At 41.3% G+C, this 27,819-nt stretch overlaps 1 protein-coding gene across 16 annotated transcripts in view; it reads left to right on the top strand.

Annotated features, from left to right (window-relative positions):
* Nucleotides 1-27,819, top strand: part of LOC105475109 (phosphodiesterase 8B) — a 261,894-nt gene that overhangs the window by 205,325 nt on the left and 28,750 nt on the right. The window lies entirely within an intron of this gene.

Raw genomic sequence — 27,819 nt, 5'->3', positions numbered from 1 at the left:
TATTTCAAAGTACGTTATGTTTGTTGATGTTGTGACAAATGGAATTGATTTCTAAGTTCATTTTCTAAATGTTTGCTGCCAGTACATAAAAATACAATTGATTTTTTGGCCAGGTGCAGTGGCTCACACCTGTAATCCCAACACTTTGGGAGGCCGAGGTTGGCATATCACTTGAGGTCAGGAGTTTGAGACCAGCCTGGCCAACATGGCAAAACCCCGTCTCTACTAAAAATACAAAAATTAGCTGGGTGTAGTGGTACACACCTGTAAATCCAGCTACTCAGGAGGCTGAGGCACAAGAATTGCTTGAACCTGGGAGGCAGAGGTTACAGTGAGCTGAGATTGCGCCACTGCACTCCAACCTGGGTGACAGAGTGAGAGTCTGTCTCAAAAAAAAAAAAAAAAGCAACAACAAAAAATTGATTTTTAAAATTAGCTTTCTACCTGTGAACTTGCTTGATGGATTTATTAGTTCTAGCAGCTGCTTTATAGATTGCTTAGGATGTTATACACAAATCGTCATGTCTTTCACATCTGTTTAGGATGGAATCTTGGTCTGTAGTTACCTGTTTTTTTAATAATGTCTTCATCAGGGTTTGCATATTAGGATTGTGCTGGCCTATTAAATGATCTTGAAAATATTCCCTCCTCCTCTATTTTCTGAATAAGTTTATATAAGACTGGTGTTACACTTCCTTAAATGTATGATAGAATTCACCTGTGAAGGTATCTTGGCCTGGAATTTTTTATGTGGAAAGATTTTTCATAAGAAGATCTTTTTTCCCCTAAATACAGGAAAATTCAATCTTTTCTGTTTTTATGTCCATATAGGTGAGTTGTAGTTTTCAGAGAATTTGTGCATTTCATCTAGGCTATCAAATTTTTTTTCAAAAGTGGATCATAATATCCTCTCATCATTCTTGTAATGTCTGTAGACTTTGTAGTGTAAGGCCAGTGTGGTGGCTCATGCCTGTAATCCTAGCACTTTGGGAGGCCGAGGCGGGCAGATAACGAGGGTCGGGAGTTTGAGATCAGCCTGACCAACATGGTGAAACACCGTCTCTACTAAAAATACAAAAATTAGCCGGGCGTAATGGTGTTTCTCTGTAATCCCAGCTACTCAAGAGGCTGAGACAGGAGAATCACTTGAACCTGGGAGGCAGAGGTTGCAGTGAGCTGAGATCGCATCATTGCACTCCAGCCTGGGTGACAGAGTGAGACTTCATCTCAAAAAAAAAAAAAAAAAAAAAAAAGAAGAAGAATTTGTAGTGTAACCTCTCTTTCATTTCTTTATTTGTGTTTGTGTCCTCTCTCTCTTTTTTATTGTTCTGTCTAGGTGAGACTTATCAACTTGGTTGATCTTTTTGGAGAACCAACTTGTAGGCTTTATTACTTTTCTCTATTGTTAATCTGTTTTCTATTTTGTTGCTTTCTGTACTTATCCTTATTATTTCCTGCATTTCTTTTACTCAGCTTGGTTTAGTTTCCTCCTTTTTTTCTAGCTTCTTAGGTAGAACCTCAGGTCATTATTATTATTTTCCGACAATTTCATTGAGGAATAACTGACATACATTAAACTGCACGTATTTAAAGCATACAGTTTGATAAGCTTTGTTATATGTACACACTCATGAAGCGATCACCACCATCAAGATAATGAACATATCTCTCAACATATCCCCAAGAGTTTCCTTGGGTCCCTTTGTATTCTTTCCCTCCTGACCCTCCTTGCCCTCCTTTATTTCCAAGCAATCCCTGATCACTGTAGAATCATTTCCATTTTCTCGAATTTTATGTAAATAGAATTATAGAGTATATACTCCTTTTTGTGGCATCTTTCAGTAAGCATACTAATTCTGAGATTCACCCATGCTGTTGCATTTATCAGTTTATTTCTTTATTGTAATACTTTTATTGAAATATAATTTACATACCATACAATGTATCCATTTAAAGTGTACCATTCAATGGATTTTAGTAGTTCACTTCCTTTTATGACTCAATGTTATTCCAGTGCATTAGCTATCCCACGGTCTATTTATTCATTCATCTAGTGATGGACATTTAGTTGTTTTCAGGTTTGGCTATTACAAATAAAGTCGCTTTGAACATTCACGTAGAAGTCTTCGAATGCGCATGTGCTGTTATTTTTCTTGGGTAGATACCCGAGATTATAATGTATTTAGAACCAGATGATTGATTGACTACTTATTCAGTCCCTGGGTTATTTAGAAGCTTTGCTTTTTCTTTTAATTTCTTTTAGTTTCTAAATATTTGGGGATTTTACAGATTTTTTCTGTTAGTAATTTCTAATTTAATTTCATTGGGGTCAGAGAACTTACTTTGTGTGATCTGAATTCATTTAAAAGCATTGAGACTTATTTTATGTCCCAGATTAATATCTGTCTTAAGTGTTTCAAGTTCATTTGAAAAGAATGTATATTCTTCTGTCATTAGGTGGAGTGTTCTATAAATATCAAGTCAAGGATATTGATCATATTATTCATATCATGTGTGTTTTCCTTAATTTTTTTTTTCATTTTATCAAGTGCTGAAAGAAGAGTGTTAAGATCCTCAGCTATGATTGTGGGCTTGTCTATTTCTCCCTTTAATTCTATATGTTTTTTTTCCATGTTGTTTTGAAGCTCTGTTGTTAAGTAATAGACATCTCAGATTGTTATGTCTTTCTAAGTTGACCTTTTTATCATTATAAAATTTTCTTCTTTTAGCTGGTGAAACTCTTTTTCTTTTTTTTTTTTTTTTGAGACAGAGTTTTGCTTTTGTTGCCCAGGCTGGAGTGCAATGGTGCGATCTCAGCTCATCACAACCTCCACCTCCCAGGTTCAAGCGATTCTCCTGCCTCAGCCTTCTGAGTAGCTGGAATTACAGGCATGCACCACCACGCCTGGCTAATTTTGTATTTTTAGTAGAGACAGGGTTTCTCTATGTTGGTCCGTCTGGTCTTGAACTCCTGACTTCAGGTGATCTGCCCACCTCGGCCTCCCAAAGTGCTGGGATTATAGGCATGACCCACCATGCCCGGCCAATACTCTCTATCTTATAATGTATTTGATTTGATAGTAATATAGCCATTCCAGCCTTCTTATGCTTGTTTGCATGATATATCTTTTCCCATCCACTTACTTTTCAATCTGTGTCTATTGAAGGTGTATTTTTTATGGAGACTGTAAAACTGGCTTTTCATTTTTTAATCAACTCTGACAATATCTGCCTCTTGTATGGAGTGTTTAGTCCACTAACAGCTAATGTAATTATTGATATGGTTGGATTCAGGTCTACCATTTTAACATCTGATTTTTGTTTTTTGTTTTATTTTTGCTTATCTTCTTTTATACAGGTATTTTAGATTATTTGAACAATTTTTAAAAGCCATTTTATTTATCCATTGACTTTTTAGTTAAATCTCTTGGCATTTTTAAGTGGTCATCCTGGGGATTACTATATACATCTTTAATTACACAGTCTATTTAGCCTAATGTGGTACCAATTCATGTGAAACACAGGAACTTTTGAAACTGAAAGTCCATTTACCACCTTCCCTCTTACCTTTTATGGCGCAGTTCTCATGCATTATACATTATACACCCCTACGTTATAAACCCCATAAGACAGTTACTGCTTTTGCCTTAAATGCATGTGTTTTAAAGAAATTAAGAGAAAATTTAATCTAATATTTACCCAAATATTTGTCATTGAATCTGAAGCACTGAAGATGGGTGAGAAGGCAGCATACATGCTTGTTCTGTCCTTCCCTCTGTCTCTGGCTTGTTCTATGCCTTTGGGCAAATCCCCTAAGGACCTGGCCTCAGCCATCTTCCTCTGTAGCAGGTCAATAGGTGTCTTAGCTGCCTATAGACTACAGACAGAACCAGATACACACACACACACACACACACACACACACACACACACACACACACACACCCCCTCAACTCTAGGTTCTCTAATTCTTGAGAAATTGCATTGTTAATGTGGATTTTAGACACTGAAACCGTTCCCAGAAGATACAGCTGTTTTTCCCAGGAAACTTTTACAATAGCTGCCGTATATGTGATGGTGTAGTCACTGTGCCATTGCCCCTGATGTGGACACTAATGAAGCTCTCAGCTGTGTTTCTAGGACTTCTAGTGGCAGTTTTTGTGCGTCCTGCCCATCCTTCTCTTCTGAGACAGACCTCACCTGCAGCATCAAAAGGAGTAGTTTTATCTCCTGAGGGAGCTTGAGGGCCCAAGACTGTGGGAACCTCTGCTGATGGAGGCACGACATGAATCGCCCCAGGCAGGGAGGGTCAGGTTAGACAGCTGGGCCAGTCTAAGTGATCCCAAATAAACTGTTACCTGGACACAGTCAAAACTTTAGCAAAAAGTATTTAAATTCCTGCTTTCAGACATGAATTTCAGATATGTTTTCCTGACACATTTTCAGCATAATAGTACCAGAATCTGCCAAATTGAAAAGCTAGGAGAGAGGACATCAAACTTCTCTTTGTTTAAAGTGAGAATGGGTCCCATGGCTGCATTTGCTGCCATCTGTGCCCATCTCCCCTCCATCAGCCAGGTCACCCCAGAAAGTTAAATCCCTCCTTAATGACCTCCTGCAGCTAGCCTGCCATCACAAAATGCCACTCACAGCCATTACTAACGGACTCAGGAAAAGTTCCAGCGGTAGTCTAGTAAGTGGCTCTCAGCGTGGGCTGGGGTGGCATTTTTATTGTGTCTGGAAGGAAAAAAATCTGTTCATGTCACATGAGATACATATACTTTAAAAAAATTATAAATGCTGCTTAGTTCATCCATTTTGTTACCCCTTTAGGGTACAGGAGTGTGTTTAATACGCACTTTGTGCCTGGATTTTTTTTTTTTTTTTTTTTTTTGAGATGGAGTTTTGCCCTCGTTGCCCAGGCTGGAGTGCAATGGTGCAATCTCGGCTCACCGCAACCTCCGCCTCCCAGGTTAAGCGATTCTCCTGCCTCCGCCTCCTGCGTAGTTGGGATTGCAGGCATGCGCCACCACGCCTGGCTAATTTTGTATTGTTAGTAGAGACGGGGTTTCTCCATGTGCCTTCATTTCTAGTGGAGCATTTCCAGACCAAATTAGGTGAAGGGTCTGATTTCCTAGGATTTCTTCACAGGTGGCATCTGTCCTCAGATGGGCTACCTAGGACTAGGGATGGCTGCAGGTTTCAAGTAGCGAGTAGCTTGAATGTGTGATTCAAGGTTATTTAGTATCAAATTTGAGAATGCCCCAAACTTGCCTTTCAACTGCTCGACCGCATGGCACCACCTTTTGGGAAATACTGTCTGTGGGCACTTCTGAACTAGTTCACGGAGAGCCAGAGCTTTATCTCTTGTTCTCGGTCACCTCCCAGGCCTAAAACATTGCCTAGCACATAGTGTATGCTCAACAAACACCCGCTGAATGAATAATTTCATTATGACAGCACTGTGTTTGTCCCTTATTAGACAGTAAATCCTATGAATGCAGGGACTGGGACCTAACCACCTTTGCCTCACAAGCCCAATACATATTTCTTGAGTGGAATTAGAAGTTGAGGTTCTAATTAGAGATGCCCTTTTTTCTCCTGGGGGTAATTGTTTACAAAATGTAAACACAGATTCTAATGAACAGCATTTTCAGAACCTCAGGACACACAGCGATAAAACTGTTTTACATTCCTCTCGTTATTACTAATTTTTCCATGTGCTGTCCCCTCGCCGCCACACTAGCTCTCAAGGGACCTGATTCACTAAGCCCTGGGCCTGTGAATCAGTTCTATCTTATGCTAATCAAGTGCAAATGAAGGCCTGGTGTCATTAAGTAGTTTAATGACTCTCTGTTGAGTGCTAGTATAACAGGGGTGGGGAAATGTTGGATCTCTTTCTCTCATTCTCTGGACCATAATCTAGAAGGCATGTGGGTTTACGCAGAAAAGTGCCATCCGTCACTGACAATTCTTTAAGAACAAGAAACTTTAAGCAAAATGAAATTTCTTTCTGTAACTGTTTATATGTAAGTGTCTGTCACTGAGCAGCGAGGGGACACAGACTGGAGGACTGACAGCATAAAAGTGAAGAGACAAGTGTGCTGCTTGTATGTCAGCTGCTCAGCAGAGCACCCCACATATGCTCAACATTGAGCTTCAGAGGAAAGGAAACTAAAATCAATCATGAAAGAGCAAGCAATAGAAATAAATGTCATTGAATCCAGATTCTCAACAAACGGAATACACTTATGAAAGAGAAGGCAAAGGGAACCAGCATGATCTGGGCCCCACTGTAGGCTAGGCCCGTGCTTCTCAAAGGATGGTGCTGGACCTGCAGCTTCAGCCTCACCTGGGAGCTTGTTAGACATGCAGATTCTCAGTCTCCCACCCAAACCTGCTGAAACAAGTGATGGCTGCAGAGCCCAGCAATGTGGCTTAACAAGCCCTCCAGGTGATTCTGATAAAAAGACTGGCTTAAAAGCCACGGGCTAAGATTGTCTCATTTGATCCTCTTAGATCCTAAAAAGTAGGTGTGATGCTTAATTTTAGGTGTTGACTGTCTTAAAAAAGATAACCAGAAAAAGGGTCTATGCGTCCGATCCTTTAAAACAGTAAAACATTATTTATGGGAAGGTGTTTCCCAAAGAGACTGGCATTGGAATCAGTGGACTGAATTTGAATCAGAGGACAGGAAGATCTGCCCTCACCACTGTGGGCAGGCACCAGCCAATAAGCCAAGGGCTTGGATAGAATAAAAAGACAGCAGAAGTGCAAATCTGCCCTTGCTGAGACATTCAACTTCTTCAACTGGACATCGCTGCTTCTGGCTCTCAGGCTTTCAGACTTCGGGACTTATGCCACCGGCTTCCCTGGTTCTCAGACTTGCAGACAGTGTATCATGGGACGACTCAGCCACCATAATCACGTGAGCCAATGTATATAATAAACTCAGCTCGCTTGCTCGCTCTCTCCCTCTCTCTACACACACACACATCCTCTATTGGTTCTTTGTCTAGAGAATGCTAATATAGTAGGTATTGGTCGCCATTTACCAATGAGAAAACTGAGACTTAGTCAAGCTCTGTAAGTTCCCCAGGTTTATACAACTAGAAATGTAGGTACTGGCCGGGCACAGTAACTCACGCCTGTAATCCCAGCACTTTGGGAGGCCAAGGCGGGTGGATCATGAGGTCAAGAGATCAAGACTATCCTGGCCAACATGGTGAAACACTGTCTCTACTAAAACGACAAAAATTAGCTGGGCGTGATGCTGCACACCTGTAGTACCAGCTACTAGGGAGGCTGAGGCAGGAGAATCGCTTGAACCCAGGAGGCAGAGGTTGTAGTAAGCTGAGATCGGGCCACTGCACTCCAGCCTGGTGACAGAGCAAGACTCCATCTCAAACATAAAATAAAATAAAAATAAATAAAAAGTAGGTACCAAAAGATCTTTTCTCAAAACCTGTGGTCTTTTCACTTTATCAGTGTTTCTCAAACTGTAATGTGTAATTGAATCACCTGGAGATTAAATGGTAAAATGTAGATTCTGATTCAGTGAGTCAGAGAGCTTGAGTAGTTCTAACAAGCTTCAGGTGTTGCCAATGCTGCTGGTACACTGAGCACACCTTGAATATGAAGGCTTAATCTGTTAAGCAGTGGGCCCCAGACCTAAAGTCTCAGCCTCACCTGGGAACTATTAGATCCAAATGCTTGGCCCCACCCAGACCTACTGAGTCGGCAACTCTGGGGATGAGGCCCAGCAGCTGGTTTTAACCTTTCAGGTGATTTTGATTCATGCATAAGTTTGAAAACTATGAATATATCATCTTTCCATATTAGAAAACTCAGTATTTGCCAGGTTATGAAGTGTGGTGGTTCTTACACTGTAGGTATTTGAAAGACATTAGAAACTAGACAAGAGAAAAAACATAAAACATTTAAGCCTGAATAGTAGCTTGAATTAAGTGTTTTCCTATGAGATAAGGACACATAAATGATTATCACTGGGCTAAACAATGAGAGTACTTCTCTGTAAAGGGTCTTGCAAATGCTTGTAGAACGTAGAGCCAGCGGCCACAAGTACTAGGAGCTAAGAGAAGTTATGACCAAGGGACAGGATAATATCTGAAGATGTAGACCTGGCATTGCACAAGAAAATGATGCTTAAAATTTTTCAAAGAAAATATATCTAACAGCAGAAGAAGATAAATCTGTGCTTGTCTGGCATGCAGAAAATGATCTGGGGGGGAAAAAAACAGCTTGGGATTTTTCTTTTTAATCTTGTGTAATCCTAGAAATTCATATGCAATTTCATCTATGTCAAACCAATACATGTTGCTTTGATATAAGTAACATTTTAAATTACCATTAAGATAAAAGGGGAGAGATGCTGTTGCACTGAGTGTATTAGACTCATAAAATGTACTGAAGTGATCTGATACCAAGTATCAGAATCGGCACCCGTGCATATTTCTTTTCTGTCTTGGTGCTACAGTATTTGAAGAACTTGGAATACATGAAAACAAATCGCAACAGCTTGTGTGTGGCTTTGAGAGCTATGTAAAGGCAGTCACCGAGGACAGGGGCTCAGTGTTGCAAGAGGTGTTTTGTTCAGGTGTTTAGGAGCTGCTTGGGTGGAAATTTTGAGAAGTGAATCTTCAAGTGGTTTTTGAAAATAGAATAGAAAAGATCTTTGATCTATGCATCAGATTCTTTTAATTTCAAGAACATACTCATCAAAGTATTTTGAGTAAAGATGATCAAAGACATTCTGTACTATACCACTCACACTGTCGTTTCATTACATGTAAATGAAGGGAGGGTCTCAAATGACTCAGTTCCTGTGATCACATCTCTTTATCCAGCATTCAGACTCCAATTCATCAAAGCAGTCTTGTCACAAACATGAAAGCATTCAGTTCTGTCGTGAAGTTGTGGATCAAGAATGTTCAATCTTAAAAGTGCTTAATAAGTCAACGTTTAAAGCTACAGTGATTATTTAAGTGAATGTACTTTTGTTCATCTTAACCAGGTTTTTACCCCTTTGCGTAACATTTAGGGAAGTGAAGGATGACACAACAAAACAATATAATTCTGAGTTTGAAAATGTGGATCAAAAATTTCTTCCATCAAAATCTGCATTCTTCTATATAAAATCAAGAAATATTTAAAACTCACTTCCCGTTTCATTGCAGTTGTGTGTAAGGTTATGAACAATCTTTTTGTTTTTAAAATAACATCTACCATTTTTACCATTCCATTGAATACAAGAAGAAAAGTAACAGACTCTGTCAGAAGCTCAAGGAACCAAGTTAGGAACAAGGGTGCATTTAGATATTTGGCCTCCATTTCTCACCATCACAACAACTCTTTGCCTGTCAGATTTGGCACTATCAGAGCCCATGGATGTATTTTTAAATGGACATTTCTCTATCAGCATTTTACCATGAAACACTGCAAATTAATGTCTTTAGAGACATAAGTATTAAGTAAAATATATAATGGCCAAATTATTAATAACAGTGTTTTCACCAGAGCTATAAGGAAAACAGCCCGGTCAATCGCAGTCTCTTATGGATTCATTTTATATCAGCTTTTATATGCCACGTACTGTGTTAGCACTGGGTATACAAAGGTAATCCAATGAAACATAACCCCTGCCTATACAGAACTTATAGGTAGACATTATTCAAATAAGTACTAATTTATGAACTGTTATAAATACAGTAAGGGGAAAGTCTATTGATAGCATGTAACAGAAGGGCTTGACGTTATAAGGGAGTAGGATAGGCAGGAAATATCCGGAAAGGGTTCCCTTGGAAATCATGTTTGAGCTAAGATCTGGAAGACAAATAGACAGAGGAAAGATGGCGGACTGGGAAGCTTCCCAAGAAGAGGAGCCACATATGCAAAGACCCTGAGGTGGGAAAGGGCATGGGAGAATAAGAGGGATGAAAAGGAAGCCAGGATGGCCTGCAAGTTGAGTGCTCAGGGTAGAGTGGTAGGGGTCAGAGGTGCACCTGGAGAGGTGGCAGGGACCAGGCCACGCAGCAGAGCCTCATAGCCAGCTTGCTGCCTGGAGATGACCCTAAGACCAACGGGAAGTGGGAGTTTTAAGCAGGAGAATGACAGGATTAAATACATAGTTTGCAAGGTTACGCTGGCTGAAGAGTTGAGAATAGACTGGGTTGGGCAGGTATTGCCAAGCTCAGATGAAAGCTGATGGTACCTGCGTTCTGGTAGTGGAGAGATGCAGGTGACTTTACAGGATTGGATGATGTACTGGCTCTGGGGAGGAGAGAGAAGGAAGCTGCAAAGATGACCCCTGGCTTGCATACTGATATATCTGGTGATTTAATTGTGAGTTCTGATGCCTTTGGCTTTTAGTAATGACTCAGACATTTCTACCAAATGCCATCTACCTTCCCACGGTGATTCTGAAATGGGCGTTGAAGGAGGCATCTAGTATTTATTTGCTTACTTGTTTGTTATTGTACTGATCCTGGCCTTGACTCATTTTAGTTGCTAAAAAATCTCATGATTTTTTTTTGTTTTTAAATAAAAGGTTGACATGAACACATCATACTAAGAGGGATGTTTTCATACTGTTTTTAGGGTTTTCTCCTACAAGAGATAGAATTTAAATTCATTTGCAACTTAAATCTATCATTTAAGGTCATGGGAGAACTTGGGAATGGGAGAAGGAGGCTAGTTCATAAAATCTCTCCATCATAATTCTATAAATTTAATAAAAATCAGTGTTTTAAATAGTTACCTACGTAGGTCTTACGCTTTGTAGATTGGCAGCTGTTATACACAATTCCCTAGTTATCGTTTGAAGCAGTGTACCATCTCGTGCCCAGGCTCATAGTAGGGTGTCCCAGGGACTGTGACATGACATTAACCTCACTCTGTTTCAGGCTGTTCCCGATTTCCTTTGTCTTGTTTATTTTCATAGGTTTTGAAACTACAATTCAGACTTCCAATTTTCAGCCATTAATCCATATACTCAGTTGAACATATAATTTTCTGAATACTTTATTATGAAAATCTTTAACCATATAGAAGAGTTAGAAGGACTGTAAGTGAATACACATGCACCCAGTACCTACATTCTGTAATTAGCATGTTGCTTGATCATATAACCATCTGTGTCTCCCGCTAGACATCCATCAGCCCATCTAATTTCTAATAGATTTCCAACTATCAAAAAAAGTTGCATACATCAGTATGTTTCACCTCTTGTAACTTCAGCATGCACATTATTAACTAGAGTTTAATATTTGTTTTCATCTATTCTAAGGTAGACGTTACATACAGCGAAGTGCATACATCTTAAGCATAGCCTTCCTTGAGGTTTAAAAAAATTTTTTTATTATACTTCAAGTTCTGGGGTACATGTGCAGAATGTGCAGGTTTGTTACGTAAGTATACATGTGCCATGGTGGTTTGCTGCACCCATCAACCCTCCACATTAGGTATTTCTCCTAATGCTATCCCTCCCCTATTCCCCATCAGGCCCTGGCGTGTGATGTGTGATGTTCCCCTCGCTGTGTCCATGTGTTCTCATTGTTCAACTCCCACTTATGAGTGAGAACATGTGGTGTTTGGTTTTCTGTTCTTGTGTTAGTTTGCTGATACTGATGTTTTCCAGCTTCATGTTCCTGCAAAGGACATGAACTCATCCTTGTTTATGGCTGCATAGTATTCCATGGTGTATATGTGCCACATTTTCTTTATCTATCATTGATGGGTATTTGGGTTGGTTCCAAGTCTTTGCTATTGTGAGCAGTGCCACAATAAACATACTTAGGCATGTGTCTTTATAGTAGAATGATTTATAATCCTTTGGGTATATACCCAGTAATGGGATTGCTGGGTCAAATGGTATTTCTAGTTCTAGATACCTGAGGAGCTGCCATACTGTCTTCTACAATGGTTAAACTAATTTACACTCCCACCTGCCAGTGTAAAAGCATTGCTGTTTCCCCACACCCTCTCCAGCATCTGTTGTTTCCTGACTTTTTAATGATGGCCACTCTAACTGGTATGATATGGTGTGTCGCATTGTGGTTTTGATTTGCATTTCTCTAATGACCAGTGATGATGAGCGTTCTTTCATATGTTTGTTGGCTGCACAAATGTCTTTTGAGAAGTGTCTGTTCATATCCTTTGCCCACTTTTTGATGAGGTTTTTTTTTCTTGTAAATTTGTTTGCGTTCTTTGTAGATTCTGGATATTAGCCCTTTGTCAGATGGATAGATTGCAAAAATTTTCTCCCATTCTGTAGGTTACCTGTTCATTCTGATGATAGTTTCTTTTGCTGTGCAGAAGCTCTTTAATTAGATCCCATTTGTCAGTTTTGGTTTTTGTTGCCATTGCTTTTGACTAAATGACTTCACTTTTGACTAGTCTGACTTCATGACTAAAACACCAAGTGTTTTAGTCATGAAGTCTTTGCCCATGCCTATGTCCTGAATGGTATTGCCTAGGTTTTCTTCCAGGGTTTTTATGGCTTTAGGTCTTACATTTAAGTCTTTAATCCATCTTGAGTTAATTTTTGTATAAGGTGTAAGGAAGGAGCCCAGTTTCAGTTTTCTGCATATGGCTAGCCAGTTTTCCCAACATCATTTATTAAATAGGAAATCTTCTCCCCATTGCTTGTTTTTGTCAGGTTTGTCAAATATCAGATGGTTGTAGATGTGTGGTGTTATTTCTGAGGCCTCTGTTCTGTTCTATTGGTCTATATATCTGTTTTGGTGTCAGTATCATGCTGTTTTGGTTACTGCAGCCTTGTAGTATAGTTTGAAGTCAGGTAGCATGATGCCTCCAGCTTTGTTACTTTTGCTTAGGATTGTCTTGGCTATGTGGGCTCTTTTTTGGTTCCATATGAAATTTAAAGTAGTTTTTTTCCAATTCTGTGAAGAAAGTCAATGGTAGCTTGATGGGGATAGCACTGAATCTCTAAATTACTGTGGGCAGTATGGCCATTTTCATGATATTGATTCTTCCTATCCATGAGTATGGAATATTTTTCCATTTGTTTGTGTCCTCTCTTATTTCCTTTAGCAGTGGTTTGTAGTTCTCCTTGAAGAGGTCCTTCACATCCCTTGTATTTCTAGGTATGTTATTCTCTTTGTAGCAATCGTGAATGGGAGTTCACTCATGATTTGACTCTGTCTGTTATTGGTGTATAGGAATGCTTGTGATTTTTGCACTTTGATTTTGTATCCTGAGACTTTGCTGAAGTGGCTTATCAGCTTAAGGAGATTTGAGGCTGAGACGATGGGGTTTTCTAAATATACAATCATGTCATCTGCAAACAGAGACAATTTGACTTCCTCTTTTCCTATTTGAATGCCCTTTATTTCTTTCTCTCGCCTGATTGCCCTTGCCAGAACTTCCAATACTGTGTTGAATAGGAGTGGTAGAGAGGGTATCCTTGTCTTGTGCTGGTTTTCAAAGGGAATGTTTCCAGTTTTTGCCCATTCAGTATGATATTGGCTGTGGGTTTTTCATAAATAGCTCTTACTATTTTGAGATACGTTCAATTGATACCTAATTTATTGAGAGATTTTAGCATGAAGGCATGTTGAATTTTGTTGAAGGCCTTTTCTGCATCTATTGAGGTAATCATGTGGTTTTTGTCATTGGTTCTGTTCATGTGATGGGTTACAGTTATTAATTCGCATATGTTGAACCAGCCTTGCATCACAGGGATGAAGCTGACCTGATCGTGGTGGTTAAGCTTTTTGATGTGCTGCTGGATTTGGTTTGCCAGTATTTTATTGAGGATTTTCACATCAATGTTCATCAGGAATATTGGCCTGAAATTATTTTTTTGTTGTGTCTCTGCCAGGTTTTGGTATCAGCTTGATGCTGGCCTCATAAAATGAGGCCTCTTTTTCTATTGTTTGGAATAGTTTCGGAAGGAATGGTACCAGCTCCTCTTTGTACCTTTGGTAAAATTTGACTGAATCCATCTGATCCTGGACTTTTTTTGGTTGGTAGGCTAGTAATTACTGCCTCAATTTCAAAACTTGTTATTGGTCTATTCAGCGATTCAACTTCTTCCTGGTTTAGACTTGGGAGGGTATATGTGTCCAGGAATCTTTCCATTTCTTCTAGATTTTCTGGTTTATTTGCATAGAGGTATTTATAGTATTCTCTGATGGTAGTTTGTATTTCTGTGGGATCAGTGATGATATCCCCTTTATCAGTTTTTATTGCATCTATTTGATTCTTCCCTCTTTTCTTCTTTATTAGTCTTGCTAGTGGTATATTTTGATCTTTTCAAAAATTCAGCTCCTGGATTCATTGTTTTTTTTTTTGAGACAGTCTCGCTCTGTGGCCTAGGCTGGAGTGTGGTGGCGCGATCTCGGCTCACTGCAAGCTCCGCCTCCCAGGTTCCTGCCATTCTCCTGCCTCAGCCTCCCGAGTAGCTGGGACTACAGGTGCCTACCACCACGCCTGGCTTATTTTTTGTATTTTTAGTAGAGACAGGGTTTCACCGTGTTAGCCAGGATGGTCTCGATCTCCTGACCTCGTGATCTGCCCGCCTCGGCCTCCCAAAGTGCTGGGATTACAGGCATGAGCCACCGCGTCAGACCTGTTTTTTTTTTTTTTTTTTTTAAGGGTTTTTTGTGTCTCTATCTCCTTCAGTTCTGCTCTGATATTAATTATTCCTTGTCTTCTGCTAGACAAATTCTTTTGAATTTGTTTGCTCTTGCTTCTCTAGTTCTTTTAATTGTGATGTTAGGGTGTCAATTTTAGATCTTTCCAGCTTTTTCTTGTGGGCTTTTAGTGCTATAAATTTCCCTCTAAACACTGCTTTAAATGTGTCCCAGAGATTCTGTTACGTTGTATCTTTGTTCTCATTGGTTTCAAAGAACACCTTTACTTCTGCCTTCATTTCGTTATTTATCCAGTAGTCCCAGTAGTCATTCAGGAGCAGGTTGTTCAGTTTTCATGTGGTTGTGTGGTTTTGAGGGAGGTTTTTTTTTTGTTTTTTTTTTTTTTGAGATGGAATCTTGCACTGTCGCAGTGCAATGGTGCGATCTCAGCTCACTGCAACCTCCACCTGTCGGGTTCAAGTGATTCTCCTGCCTCAGCCTCCTGAGGAGCTGGGATTACAGGTGCACACCAACATGCCTGGTTAATTTTTGTTTTTCGTAGAGACAGGGTTTCACTATGTTGGCCAGGCTGGTCTCAAACTCCTGACCTCGTGATCCACCCTGCCTTGGCCTCCCAAAGGACTGGCATTACAGGCGTGAGCCACCAAGCCCGGCCTTGAGTGGGTTTTTAAATCCTGAGTTCTAATTTCATTGCACTATGGCCTGAGAGACTGTTTTGATTTCCATTATTTTGCATTTGCTGAGGAATGTTTTACTTCCAATTATGTGGTCAATTTTAGAATAAGTGGGATGTGGTGCTAAGAAGAATTTATATTCTGTTCATTTGGGGTGGAGAGTTCTGTAGATGTCTATTAGGTTCACTTGGGCCAGAGCTGAGTTCAAGTCCTGAATATCCTTGTTAATTTTCTGTGTAATTAACAAGGATATTGACAGTGGGGTGTTGAAGTCTCCCATTATTATTGTGTGGGAGTCTAAGTCTCTTTGTAGGTCTCTAAGAACTTGCCTTATGAATCTGGGTGCTCCATTGTTGGGTGCATATATATTTAGGATAGTTAGCTCATCCTGTTGCATTGATCCCTTTACCATTATGTAATGCCCATCTTGGTCTCTTTTGATCTTTGTTGGTTTAGAGTCTGTTATATCAGAGACTACGATTGCAACCGTACTTTTTTTTTTTTTTGCTTTCCATTTGCTTGGTCAATATTCCTCCATCCCTTTATTTTGAGCCTATGTGTGTCTTTGCACATGAGATGGGTCTTCTGAATACAGCACACTGATGGGTCTTGACTCTTCATCCAATTTGCCAGTCTGTGTCTTTTAATTGGGGCATTTGGCCCATTTACATTTAAGGTTAGTATTGTTATGTGTGAATTTGGTCCTGTCATTATGATGCTAGCTGGTTATTTTGCTCGTTAGTTGATGCAGTTTCTTTATAGCGTCGATGGTCTTTGCAATTTGGTATGTTTTTGCAGTGGCTAGTACCGGTTTTTCCTTTCCATGTTTAGTGCTTCCTACAGGAGCTCTTGTAAGGCAGGCCTGGTGGTGACAAAATCTCTTGGCATTTGCTTGTCTGTAAAGGATTTTATTTCTCCTTCACTTAGAAGCTTAGTTTAGCTGGATATGAAATTCTGGGTTGAAAATTCTTTTCTTTAAGAATGTTGAATATCGGCCCCTGCTCTCTTCTGGCTTATAGAGTTTCTGCAGAGATATCAGCTGTTAGTTACTCTAATGGGCTTCCCTTTGTGGGTAACCTGACCTTTCTCTCTGGCTGCCCTTAACATTTTTTCCTTCGTTTCAACCTTGGTGAATCCAACGATTAAGTGTCTTGGGGTGTATTGGGGTTGCTTTTCTTGAGGAGTATCTTTGTGGTGGTCTATTTCCTGACTTTGAATGTTGGCCTGTCTTGCTAGGTTGGGGAAGTTCTCCTGGATAATATCCTAAAGAGTGTTTTCCAACTTGGTTCCATTCTCCCTGTCACTTTCAGGTACACCAATCAAATGTAGGTTTCGTCTTTTCACATAATTCCATATTTCTTGTAGGCCTTGTTTGTTCCTTTTCATTCTTTTTTCTCTAATCTTGTCTTCATGCTTTATTTCATTACGTTGATCTTCAATCTCTGATATCCTTTCTTCTGCTTGATCGATTCGGCTATTGATACTTGTGTATGCTTCACGAAGTTCCTGCTGTGTTTTTCAGCTCCATCAAGTCATTTATGTTCTTCTCTAAACTGGTTAGCAATTCATCTAACCTTTTTACAAGGTTCTTAGTTTCTTTGAATTGGGTTAGAACATGCTCCTTTAGCTCAGAGAGTTTGTTATTACCCACCTTCTGAAGCTTGCTTCTGTCAATTCGTCAAACTCATTCTCTGTCCAGTTTTGTTCCCTTGCTGGCATGGAGTTACGATCCTTTGGAGGAGAAGAGGCATTCTGGGTTTTGGAATTTTCAGCCTTTTTGCCCTGGTTTTTCCCCATCTTCCTGGATTTATCCACGTTTGTCTTTCATGTTGGTGACCTCGAATGGGGTCTCTGAGTAGACATCCTTTTTGTTGATGTTGATGCTATTCCTTCCTGTTTATTAGTTTTCCTTCTAACAGGCCCCTCTGCTGCAGGTCTGCTGGAGTTTGCTGGAGGTCCACTCCAGACCCTGTTTGCCTGGGTATCACCAGTGGAGGCTGCAGAACAGCAAAGATTGCTCCCTGATCCTTCCTCTGGAAGCTTTAGCCCAGAGGGGCACCAGCCAGATGCCAGCCAGAGCTCTCCTGTATGAGGTGTCTGTTGGCCCCTACTGGGAGGTGTCTCCCAGTCAGGATACATGGGGTCAGGGACACACTTGAGGAGGCAGTCTGACCTTAGCAGAGCTTGAACGCTGTGCTGGGAGATCTGCTGCTCTCCTCAGAGCTGTCAGGCTGGGATGTTTAAGTCTGCCAAAACTGTGCCCACAGCCACTCCTTCCCCCAGGTGCTCTGTCCCAGGGAGATGGGGGTTTTATCTATAAGTCCCTGACTGGGGCTGCTGCCTTTTTTTCAGAGATGCCTTGCCCAGAGAGGAGGAATCTAGAGAGGCAGTCTGGCCACAGCGGCCTTGCTGAGCTGCGGTGGGCTCTGCCCTGTTCGAACTTCCTGGCGGCTTTGTTTACACTATGAGGGTAAAAGCACCTCCTCAAGTTTCAGCAATGCAGATACCCCTCCCCACACCAAGCTCAAGCATCCCAGGTTGACCTTAGACTGCTGTGCTGGCAGTGAGAATTTCAAGCCAGTGGATCTAAGCTTGCTGGGCTCTGTGGGGGTGGGATCCACCAAGCCAGACCACTTGGCTCCCTGGCTTCAGTCTCCTTTCTAGGAGAGCGAATGGTTCTGTCTCGCTGGTGTTACAGACAGCACTGGGATGTGAAAAAAACTCCTGCAGCTAGCTCAGTGTCTATCCAAACGGCCACCCAGTTTTGTGCTTGAAACCCAGGGCCCTGGTAGCGTAGGCACCAGAGAGAATCTCCTGGTCTGCGGGTTGCAAAGACTGTGGGAAAAGTACAGTATCTGGGCCAGAATGCACCATTCCTCAGGACACAGTCCCTCATGGCTTCCCTTGGATAGGGGAGGGAATTCCCTGACCCCTTATGTTTCCCAGGTGAGGCGATGCCCCACCCTGCTTCGGCTTGCCCTCTGTGGTCTGCACCCACGGCCTGGCCAGTCCTAGTGAGATGAACCGGGTACCTCAGTTGGAAATGCAGAATTCACCCGCCTTCTGCATCGATCTCACTGGAAGCTGCAGATCAGAGCTGTTCCCTTCAGCTCTCTTGTCAGCAATCCCTTCCTTGAGTTTTGACAAAGCATATAATACTGGAACCTCAGTCCCATCACAATACAAAACCTCGCCATCCCAAAAGTCCCCTCATGCCCCTTCACAGTCTATCTCTGCCCACCCATCCTGCTCGCCCCTAGAGGTGACCACTTTTCTGAATTACTTAACCATAGATTAGAGCTTGAGTGTATACTGTCGTGGTTGGCTTCTCTCACTCATAATGTTTTTGAGGTTCATCTGCACTGTATGTATCATTTTTTTTCCTTTTTATTACTGAATATTCCTTTGCATCAGTCTATCACAGTGTGGAGAATCTACTTCTGCTGATGGACTCCAGGGCTGTTTCCAGCTTTTGGCTGCTTTGAACATTCTTAGACAAGTTTTCTTGTGACTATATGCTTCTGTTTGCCTTGAGTAAACACTTAGGAGTGGGACTGTTGGGCTGTGTAGTAGGTGGATGGCTAATTTTAAAAGAAACTGGCAGGCCTTTTTTCCAAAGTGGTTGTACAATTTTATACTCCCTCCAACTATGTATGAGAGTTCCAGTTGTTCCATAGCCTTAACAAAACTTCTTTTTAATTTTAGACATTCTGGTGGGTGTGTAGATAAATAGGATTTTTAAATGATTATTTAAGAGACAAATGACCCTGAAATCATGCACAAATACACACATGCACACAAATACATAACTCGGAATTCATAGTGCTTTTTAGAACGAAGCAAAATCAGATGTTTGTAAACAAAGTATTTAGCACAAGGACAGCAAAATTTGTGGCAACTTATAATATTTTTAAGTAATTGAAGATTTGAAATTATTTTTCTCCCTGAAACAAGCGGTAAGCCTCCAAGGACTTGCTGAGGAATCCCAGCTTTGAGCTCTGGCAAAGAGTTTCACAGGCCAAGGACAGCAATATTCACATTGCACAAACTGAGCACTAAAGCCTTCAGTTTCCCCAGTAACACACAAAATAAAACTTCCCAGTCACTGCTGCACATGAGAATATTCTACATTTTAAGCTTTTACAAGAGGAGAAACATGCACCACACTACAGAGAGAGTGACTGGCCTGGGACATTGATGCCATTGAATCCCTGTCCCTTTGCTTTGAGTTAGCCTGCACACGACAAAATCTTTTGATAAGAGATACTCACTTCCCCCCCACATTTCAAGGAAAACTGTGTTTCAGAGAGATGTCCTGCACTAATGCAGGGGTGTTTCCTTGACCCCAGTTTAACAAGCCCGGACCTGGCACGTCCCTTCTGGGGCTTCACTGTAAAGAGCAGTGTGGCACAGCAAATAGTTTTAGAGCCAGAGGGACGCGTTTGAAATTGGCTCTGCGTACTACCTGTGTGGCTTGGGCAAGTTTCTTAACCTCTTAAACCTCAGCTTCCCTGCCTGTTCCAAGCAATGAGGATACCTCCCCTTGTGCAAGAGTGCCATCATCATTAGACTGCAGATGTCATGCTGCCAGCATGTGGGAAACACATAAGAGATGGTTGTGGAGCAAAGTTCATCCCCCTGGCTGCCTACCAGAGAGAATGCCAAACCACAGACCCACTCATTCCATATCTATTCTCCCAATGAACTCAACTGAGTGTTAAGAAGGAAATAATTTTAGAATAATTCCTACTGAGTTTAAATGACTGGTAAGTGTAGGGTCCACAAGAAAATTCTGGTTCTAGAAGAATTTTGTCATCCAAGTGAATCATTAGCTGTACAGTCGGGTATCTGGAAGAGGTACGTGGATAATCGGAGTCAGCTTCAGTGAAAACCCAACACTGCTGGGGTGTGACAGGGAAAGGTCTGCTGGCCCTGCTCTCGGCACAGAGCATCATTAAGTTGGTCCCAAAATAGGGTTCCTGACGGCAGATGCTGCCGCAGCCAGGAAGAGTCTCTGCTTATGGAGCAAGGAGTTATCTCCATGCTGGGTTGCTAGCCATAGGCATGCAGAGAGCCCAGCAGAGGCAGGTGAGCTAGTTTGTGTGTGTGTGTGTTGGGCGGGGGGGGGGGGGTGTTCAGCTCAAAGTGCCAAATGCCACATTATATGTGGAGAAGAACGGACCAGAGCCATCTCAGCAGATGGAATTGGTACCTGTCATCCCTGCTTCTTCCTGTACCTAGTGGCTGGGGTACATTTCCATCCCGAAAGCAGGATGTGCATGCGCACCTACTGGCCTTGTGCTTTATCTGGCTCCACTCTAGACAGAACACAAAACCCATGTTGACATCGCAAGAGCGCCACGAGCCAATCAGCTGGCCCAAGGGGCAGATGATACGTGAGAAAGGGTTTTTTGTTGTGTTTTGTTTGTTTTTGTTTTGTTTTTAAATAACATAGGGAGCCATGGGACACAGCTTCTAAAGGAGAGATGCATCTTGATTCAGAAAGAAAAGCTAAGCACTTCAAAATCACTTGTTTTTGTGTTAAAGCTATTTGAAAGAACAATTTGCAAGGCAAAAGTTTTATTCGTTTGGTATCATATAAAAACTTCACACAAGCTCAGTAAGTGGCTGTATAGCAAATGGTCTTTATCCCTGAAGGAAAGCATGAAACAGTTCTTCACAGAAGAAATAAAAATGTCCCATAATTATGGGATAAATGAGTCACAGCCCTTAGTCACATTTCGACCAAGATATCACACAGGTTGGTCATGTAATTGTTTCTGTAATTATGTAGAATGGACTGAGCAGACGAGTTGGTAGAAAATCCTATTTTCACACTTCAGTTTTATGTGATTTTTCAGTGGTTCAGTCAAGCTGAAGCCTTTTACCTGTATCTGTCATAGATGGTGTTCTGCAGTGGGCAGGCCTATGCAGACCTACCCCGCAAAGTCTGAGGAAGCTGAGAGGCCAAAGAAAGAGACTGACAACTCTAATTTCTTAGAAAGGAACATTAATACAGTACATTTCTACCAAGGATAAATTATAGTACCTTGGTATTTCAGGAATAATGAAAAATAAAAAATAAAAAAATTCTAGGACCAATTTATTTGCTTTATTTGCAAAATAAATGTTAGTCTCACTGTACTTGGCCTAATTATTTGCCTGAAGTGTAGCAAGAATAGTTATTGGTCATATAGGCTTCTTTTCAGTTGGCTTTGCTGGAACTTTATAAGGAATTTTGGATTTGACATTTTAAAAGCCTTGAGACTAAGGATTCCCCGTTAGACTATGCTTGTAATACCTATACATAGGTACTATACCTGTACAAATTCCTCTCTTCTTTAGTTCCCAAAATATCTTGGTTCCTGGGCCTGTCAGAAAGTGGTATTATTTACTTACCACAGGCCAGGAACCTTGTAAGGGAACCATTTAGATAACATACCAAGTTAGTCTTTCCAAAGGACTTTTTATCGGTTCTGTAAAGTCAGTGTCAATTCCTCAAAGCAGTCTGGTTATATCTGAAACTACGTGATTCTAGTCAAAGCCTTGGTGAAATAAGCAGTGTTTCCAATTGTGTCCTGTTACAACACAAAACAGATTCTTACTAAATTTATGCAAATAACTACATTGCCATAAAATAAGAATACTCATGAAGTTTCCAAATTCTGGAGAACTCAGGTAGAGGGAAGAAGTAAATTTTGCTCACAAAAGTATCCTTTACAATCAGAGTAGCAGTCTTCCAAACAGGACGTTGCCCGTTCATCATGGAACGGTCACCCACAATCCAACCAGCTCTTAGTCAGATCAGGGCGCTGTTTGTCGGGCACCGTAGAATCCAGCCGCTCCTCACACAGTTTCAGAGTCAGTCCTAGGGAAAAAAGAGGCTCTCTGCTCGTGAGTATCTCCTCCTTGTACTCTCCAGGTAGCAAGATCCTATATAAACCATTTCCATTTTATCATGGGACTCTTTTCGGGCACTGTAATCCCCATCAGAGTGTTTCTCTGGGATTACCCCCATACGCCCTAGTAAATGATTCACTAAGGGCTGTCGAGTGAAGAATTTATCCCTACAAGCACTCTGGCAGGCTACATTCTGTGGGCTCACACAGTCTTATTCCCATTTAGCATGTCCAATTAATATTGCTCAAAGGGCAGATTTGCATGCCTTCTCTTCTGTAGTACTAGGTGGGAGAAATGTTTCAGCAGTCAGATGTAATATCCATTTTCATAAAACATTTAGGGAAAGGAGATTACAACCACTTTACATAAAGCCTATTTAAACATTTCAACTTTCATAATCTATCAACCCTTACATTTTTATGTTCTGGTTCCAGGAACTTCTCTTTTTCACCTCTAGACCATTTTACCGTCTTGTCAAAAAGGCTGTGGGTTTGCAGCAGGGGATTGAGCCAAGGGACCTGGGCACTTTGGTCAGTGTGTCTTGATTAATTACCTCAACATTGCCCCAGGCAATTGTTGATCACCTTTCTCATTTTAATCTTTACCTTTTGATTTTTCAAAAAAGTATTGTCCAATCTAGGGTAAATACAGAAAACTGGTTTGGGTTCCTGTAATGTTGGGAGAAAAGCAGGGGCTTATTATGGTCCATCCAGCTTTTAGTTGTGTTATATTAAGAAGTTTGTTTGAACCTATCAATTTCAATTAATTCAATTTCCGTTGTTTTTTTTTTCCTAAGAGATGGAGTCTCACCCTGTTGCCCAGGCTAGAGTGCAGTGGCACCATCTAGGCTCACTGCAAGCTTCACGTCCTGGGTCGATGCCATTCTCCTGCTTCAGCCTCCCAAGTAGCTGGGACTACAGGCACCCGCCACCACACCCAGCTAATTTTTGTATTTTTAGTAGAGACGGGGTTTCATTGTGTTAGCCAGGATGGTCTCCATCTCCTGACCTTGTGATCCACCTGCCTCGGCCTCCCAAAGTGCTGGGATTATAGGTGTGAGCCACCATGCCCAGCCAATTCAATTTCTTAATAACCAAGATTTCCACCCTGCTGGGACAAATTCCATGACTCCCCCTTTCTTTTCTTCTCTTAGTTTCACCCCTATCAATTTTTTTAAAATTTACCTTTTTTTAGTAACTTTTAAAATTTTCACCTCCCTAGGATAAGTCCTTTGACTCTCCTGTGTGCCATTCCCCATGCTCTTGTAATTAGCCTAATGTTTTTATTAGCATCTGTAAGAACCATGAGAGGAAGTTGAGACAGCAAATTTGAGGCTTCCTGAACTTTTAATTTTGCATCAGTAATGAAGTGCGCATGCAAAAGTCCCTTCCACCCCCGCACCCCCTCACCAGACACACGCTTAACCACAGTATTTACCATGACCTGGGTAGTGGGCACATTGATGGGGTGAATATCCCTGTCATAAAGCCAGTCCCACATGGCTTGTAGACAAAGCATATCAGCTGCTTCATCTGGGGTACTCCACGTAGCATTGAGGCTGACCCCATTCTCAGGGTAAACAGATCTTACAGAGGCTTTTATCCAGTCCACCAGGCTGGCTGTTCCCTCAGGAATAATCTCCCATGTGTCTGGATCACATATAGCCATCTGTGATTGTTCAGTAGTGAGCTGGGGATCCTGCATCAACCCAAACACATTTAAAACCAAAGACACTGCTCAAATTAGTTACTCTCACAGTTCAACAAAAGGTTTACCCAGGGAGCTGATGATACCTATCTACAAAAGGGAACAATTCCTTCACACAGTACCCTCTGATTTCAGCAGTTACTTGGTTTTGCCCTTCCCCCACATTGACTACCTTCTTGGCAACCACAGGTCTCAGAGGTACTTTCTGTTGCCCTGTCATTATTTTCCCCTTGTAGATAGCTTTGAGGCTAGTGATCTGAGCTCAGATGGACCCACATTTGAGCTTGGTCCAGCCTCAAGGCCCAATCTGGCACTCTTATTTTAGCTTTTATAGAAAATAACCAAGGGATTGAATATTTCACTTTTCCTTATTGGTTTGCATTTATTTATGTATCCAGTGAACCAACTCCTTAGGAGTTGGCTCTGAGTTCCACTGGTAACTCTTACCTTTTAGTAACTGAGCACAGCACAGCTACAGCTCCATGCCATAGGTGACCACGCGGCCACCCAGGAATCAATCAAAAGTTCCTCATTCTCTATCCTTTTATCCTTTCCCTTTCTATCCATCTAGTTTTATCTGTTTTCATTCATTTTAAAACAACCTTTAAGTAGCCTCTAAACTATGTAGTTACTCTTCCTTTATGCAAAAACCTCATCTTCATGTTTTAAATAAACTTCTCTACCAAAACACATCTTTCTTTGTTCACTTTGATATAGAATTGTTTCTCTTATATCTAGTAGTTTTAATTACTTATATTAACTACTGCTTTAACTCTTAGTAACCCTAATTTCCATGTAAAAACCTCGGATTAATTTAACATAACAGACTTTAAGATTTCAAATTACTGAAAAGAACTTTGAAACTAGTTTTAGTTGAAAGATTACTAAAGTTAGGGGAACTAAAAGGTATGTGAGTCGGTTTCTATATTTCTGATAATAACTTTTTTTTTTTTTGAGACAGAGTCTTGCTCTGTTACCCAGGCTGGAGTGCAGTGGCACGATCTCGGCTCACTGTAACCTCCGCCTCCTGTGTTCAAGCAATTCTCCTGTCTCAGCCTCCTGAGTAGCTGGGACTACAGGCGCACACCACCCTGCCTGGCTAATTTTTGTATTTTTAGTTGAGATGAGGTTTCACCATATTGGTTAGGCTGATCTCAAACTCCTGACCTCAGGTGATCCACCTGCCTCGGCCTCCCAAAGTGCTAGGATTACAGGCGTGAGCCACTGTGCTCAGCCAGAACTTACTTTTTCTTTAAGCCAAATTAGAGCTCTGTCATATATTTTGGTAATGATCTGTCACATACACAACACACTAAATATATATAGACATACACACAAACAGAAACAGATCTTATAGATTTACAAGATTCTTCATTTGCCAGTTCTCAAATAGCTCTCTCCCACCTTTACACAACCCACCCAAAGACATGACTCAGATGAAACAAGGTAGAGAAGATTTATATCTCAAAGGCACAGAACTTAGACCTAAATAGCATTATCTGAAAACAACATTGCCAGGAAAAGTGTCTTCTCTTCAACTTAGCTTGTTTCTTATATCACTGACTTCAGGGTGCCAGTATATTCTTATATTACTGGCTTTAAGGAACAGGGCCAAGAAAGCATGGAAGTTTTGGGGCCTAAACCACACTTTTTTTATCCAAACATGCCAAGAAACGAGTAGCCCTTGGAGTAATAACCACTTGCTGTAAACAACCGCTGTCAGCCACCTCTAACGATATAGCTGTTGCCCGTGACTGCTAGCCATTACAGACAAGGTCAGCAACTCTCACAGTACAAAGTAATCTCTGTACCTCACCCCCCACCTCCCCACACACTAACCAGAGATCAGATAACACAATGCAAAAGAGTGCAGTTTTAGACCTGAGTAGAATCTGTCTGCTTACTACTCTTGGGTTTCATAAGGAAAAAGAGATTCTTCCCCAAAAGAGGCGTCTTTGATGCCGTCTGTTTTCCCCAAGGGATCCCAGGCTGTTGGAAATTCCTTTTTTTAGATCCCTTGTGTGGCAAGAGGAAGGAGGAACAGACAGAAGTAAATAGAGAAACAGAATTCGGTAGACTCAGAAGTTTTACAGAGTGCACAGGCCTTAATACATATGTATACATATGCAGCCCAAATTTCAGTTTTAACTAAGTTTACTTTTGACTGTAGGGCCCTTTAAAAAAAAAACTTTTTCCTAATTATAATTCCTACTGAAGCTGTTTTACTTTTTTGTTTTTTTGACACGGAGTCTCGCTCTGTTGCCCAGGCTGGAGTGCGATGGCACAATCTCCGCTCACTGCAACCTCTGCCTCCCAGGTTCAAGTGATTCTCCTGCCTCAGCCTCCTGAGTAGCTGGGACTACAGGTGCCCACCATCACACCCAGCTAATACTGTATTTTTAGTAGAGAGGGGGTTTCACCATGTTGGCTAGGCTGGTCTCGAACTCCTGACCTGAAGTGATCCACCTGCCTCAGCCTCCCAAAGTGCTGGGATTACAGGAGTGAGCCACTGCGCCTGGCCGGCCGTTTTACTTTTGCGTCTGCTGCCAGCTGGCTCCCGCTGAGAGGCAGTCATCTTACCACATTGGCTGCCCGCCGCCCTTCCAGACCACAGTGTGATGGATGGCGCTCAGTTAAACCCACTGGCATTTGGGGTCATCCCCACACTCACAGGGTAGTCCACAATCATCTGAAATGTGAGCCACAGCATTCCACATAAAAGTGGATGCCCACCACAAGATTTCCTCCATTTCTTGGTCTCTCAGCTCCTGGCCTGGCTTACGACACATGTCAGGGTGGGCAGGCCTGTGCACACCTACCCCAAAGTCCGAGGAAGCTGAGAGGCCAAAGAAAGAGGCTGATGAATCCTATTCCTCGGAAAGAAACATCTAATAGGAACTTATGAACAGAAGCCACGTCTGTGCATTGGGTGGTGGCAAGACAAGATAATGGATCCCTGTTCCATTACCCACAGAGCCAGCACATACATACCAGAGGAAAGGAGTGTGTAGGACACTTGTAGGGAAAGCCAAGAATGCTATGCGAATCTGCCTAAGGGCAGGATTTATGGTCAAGGTTGTTCTGATGTAAGGGCAGGATTTACGGTAAGTACATGCTCTTCTTACACAAGGAACAGTAGATAAAATAGTAATCTTGGAGGCCATCCCGGAACTGGGGTTAATCAGAAGTCAACGTGGCGGATTAGCATCCAACATGGAGTTGCTTTGGCCTCCACAGACAGGATTTCTGGCTATTACAGTTGATGTTGCTAAGCCGTATTAATCTGCCTCTGCAGATGTCCTACATGCTCATCTGTCTTATTTTTCAAGTTAACCTACCCCATTCATTGAGTGGCTACAAAGATGTAATGGTCTGAGCACTTGAAAGTAGGTGGATTTAGCAGTGAAGCAGCATGATTATAAGTCTGATAGAACTAAATGTGCCCCACTAACAGTGTTGGGGTCAGTTATAAAACAAGAAATGCAGGATTCCAAAGGAAGCACGCTTATTATTTCTAGTGTTAATGACTTCATTTTGTCATTTGACAGACATTTATTGAGCATTAGTACAAAATCATTAACAACAAAAAAAATTGGTAATGAGAAAGAACTAGGTGCAAAACTGCATCTAAAGTTCAGATCTCATCCTGAGAAAACATTTTATAAATTGACTGTCTATAATTGAGCATTTGAAGAGCTTTGCAGGAAATGTTTTTAACTCCTAGGCTTAAATTCAGATTACTTCTGGAGCACAGAAAAATTTTATAACATATCTGACACAAACAGGTTATATGTTAGCCTTATAAAAAACCAAAATTTAATTATATCTTTTATCTTTCTGCATTTCTGTAGGCTGTCAAAATGAGACAGCTGACTGGAAAAGTAGATGTCCTGTGTAGAGAG

This window comes from Macaca nemestrina, chromosome 6 (genome assembly GCF_043159975.1).
Source record: "Macaca nemestrina isolate mMacNem1 chromosome 6, mMacNem.hap1, whole genome shotgun sequence".
In the NCBI taxonomy this organism is placed as follows: domain Eukaryota; kingdom Metazoa; phylum Chordata; class Mammalia; order Primates; family Cercopithecidae; genus Macaca; species Macaca nemestrina.
Note: the sequence above shows the minus strand (reverse complement) of the source record. Positions and strands in the feature narration are given on the sequence as shown.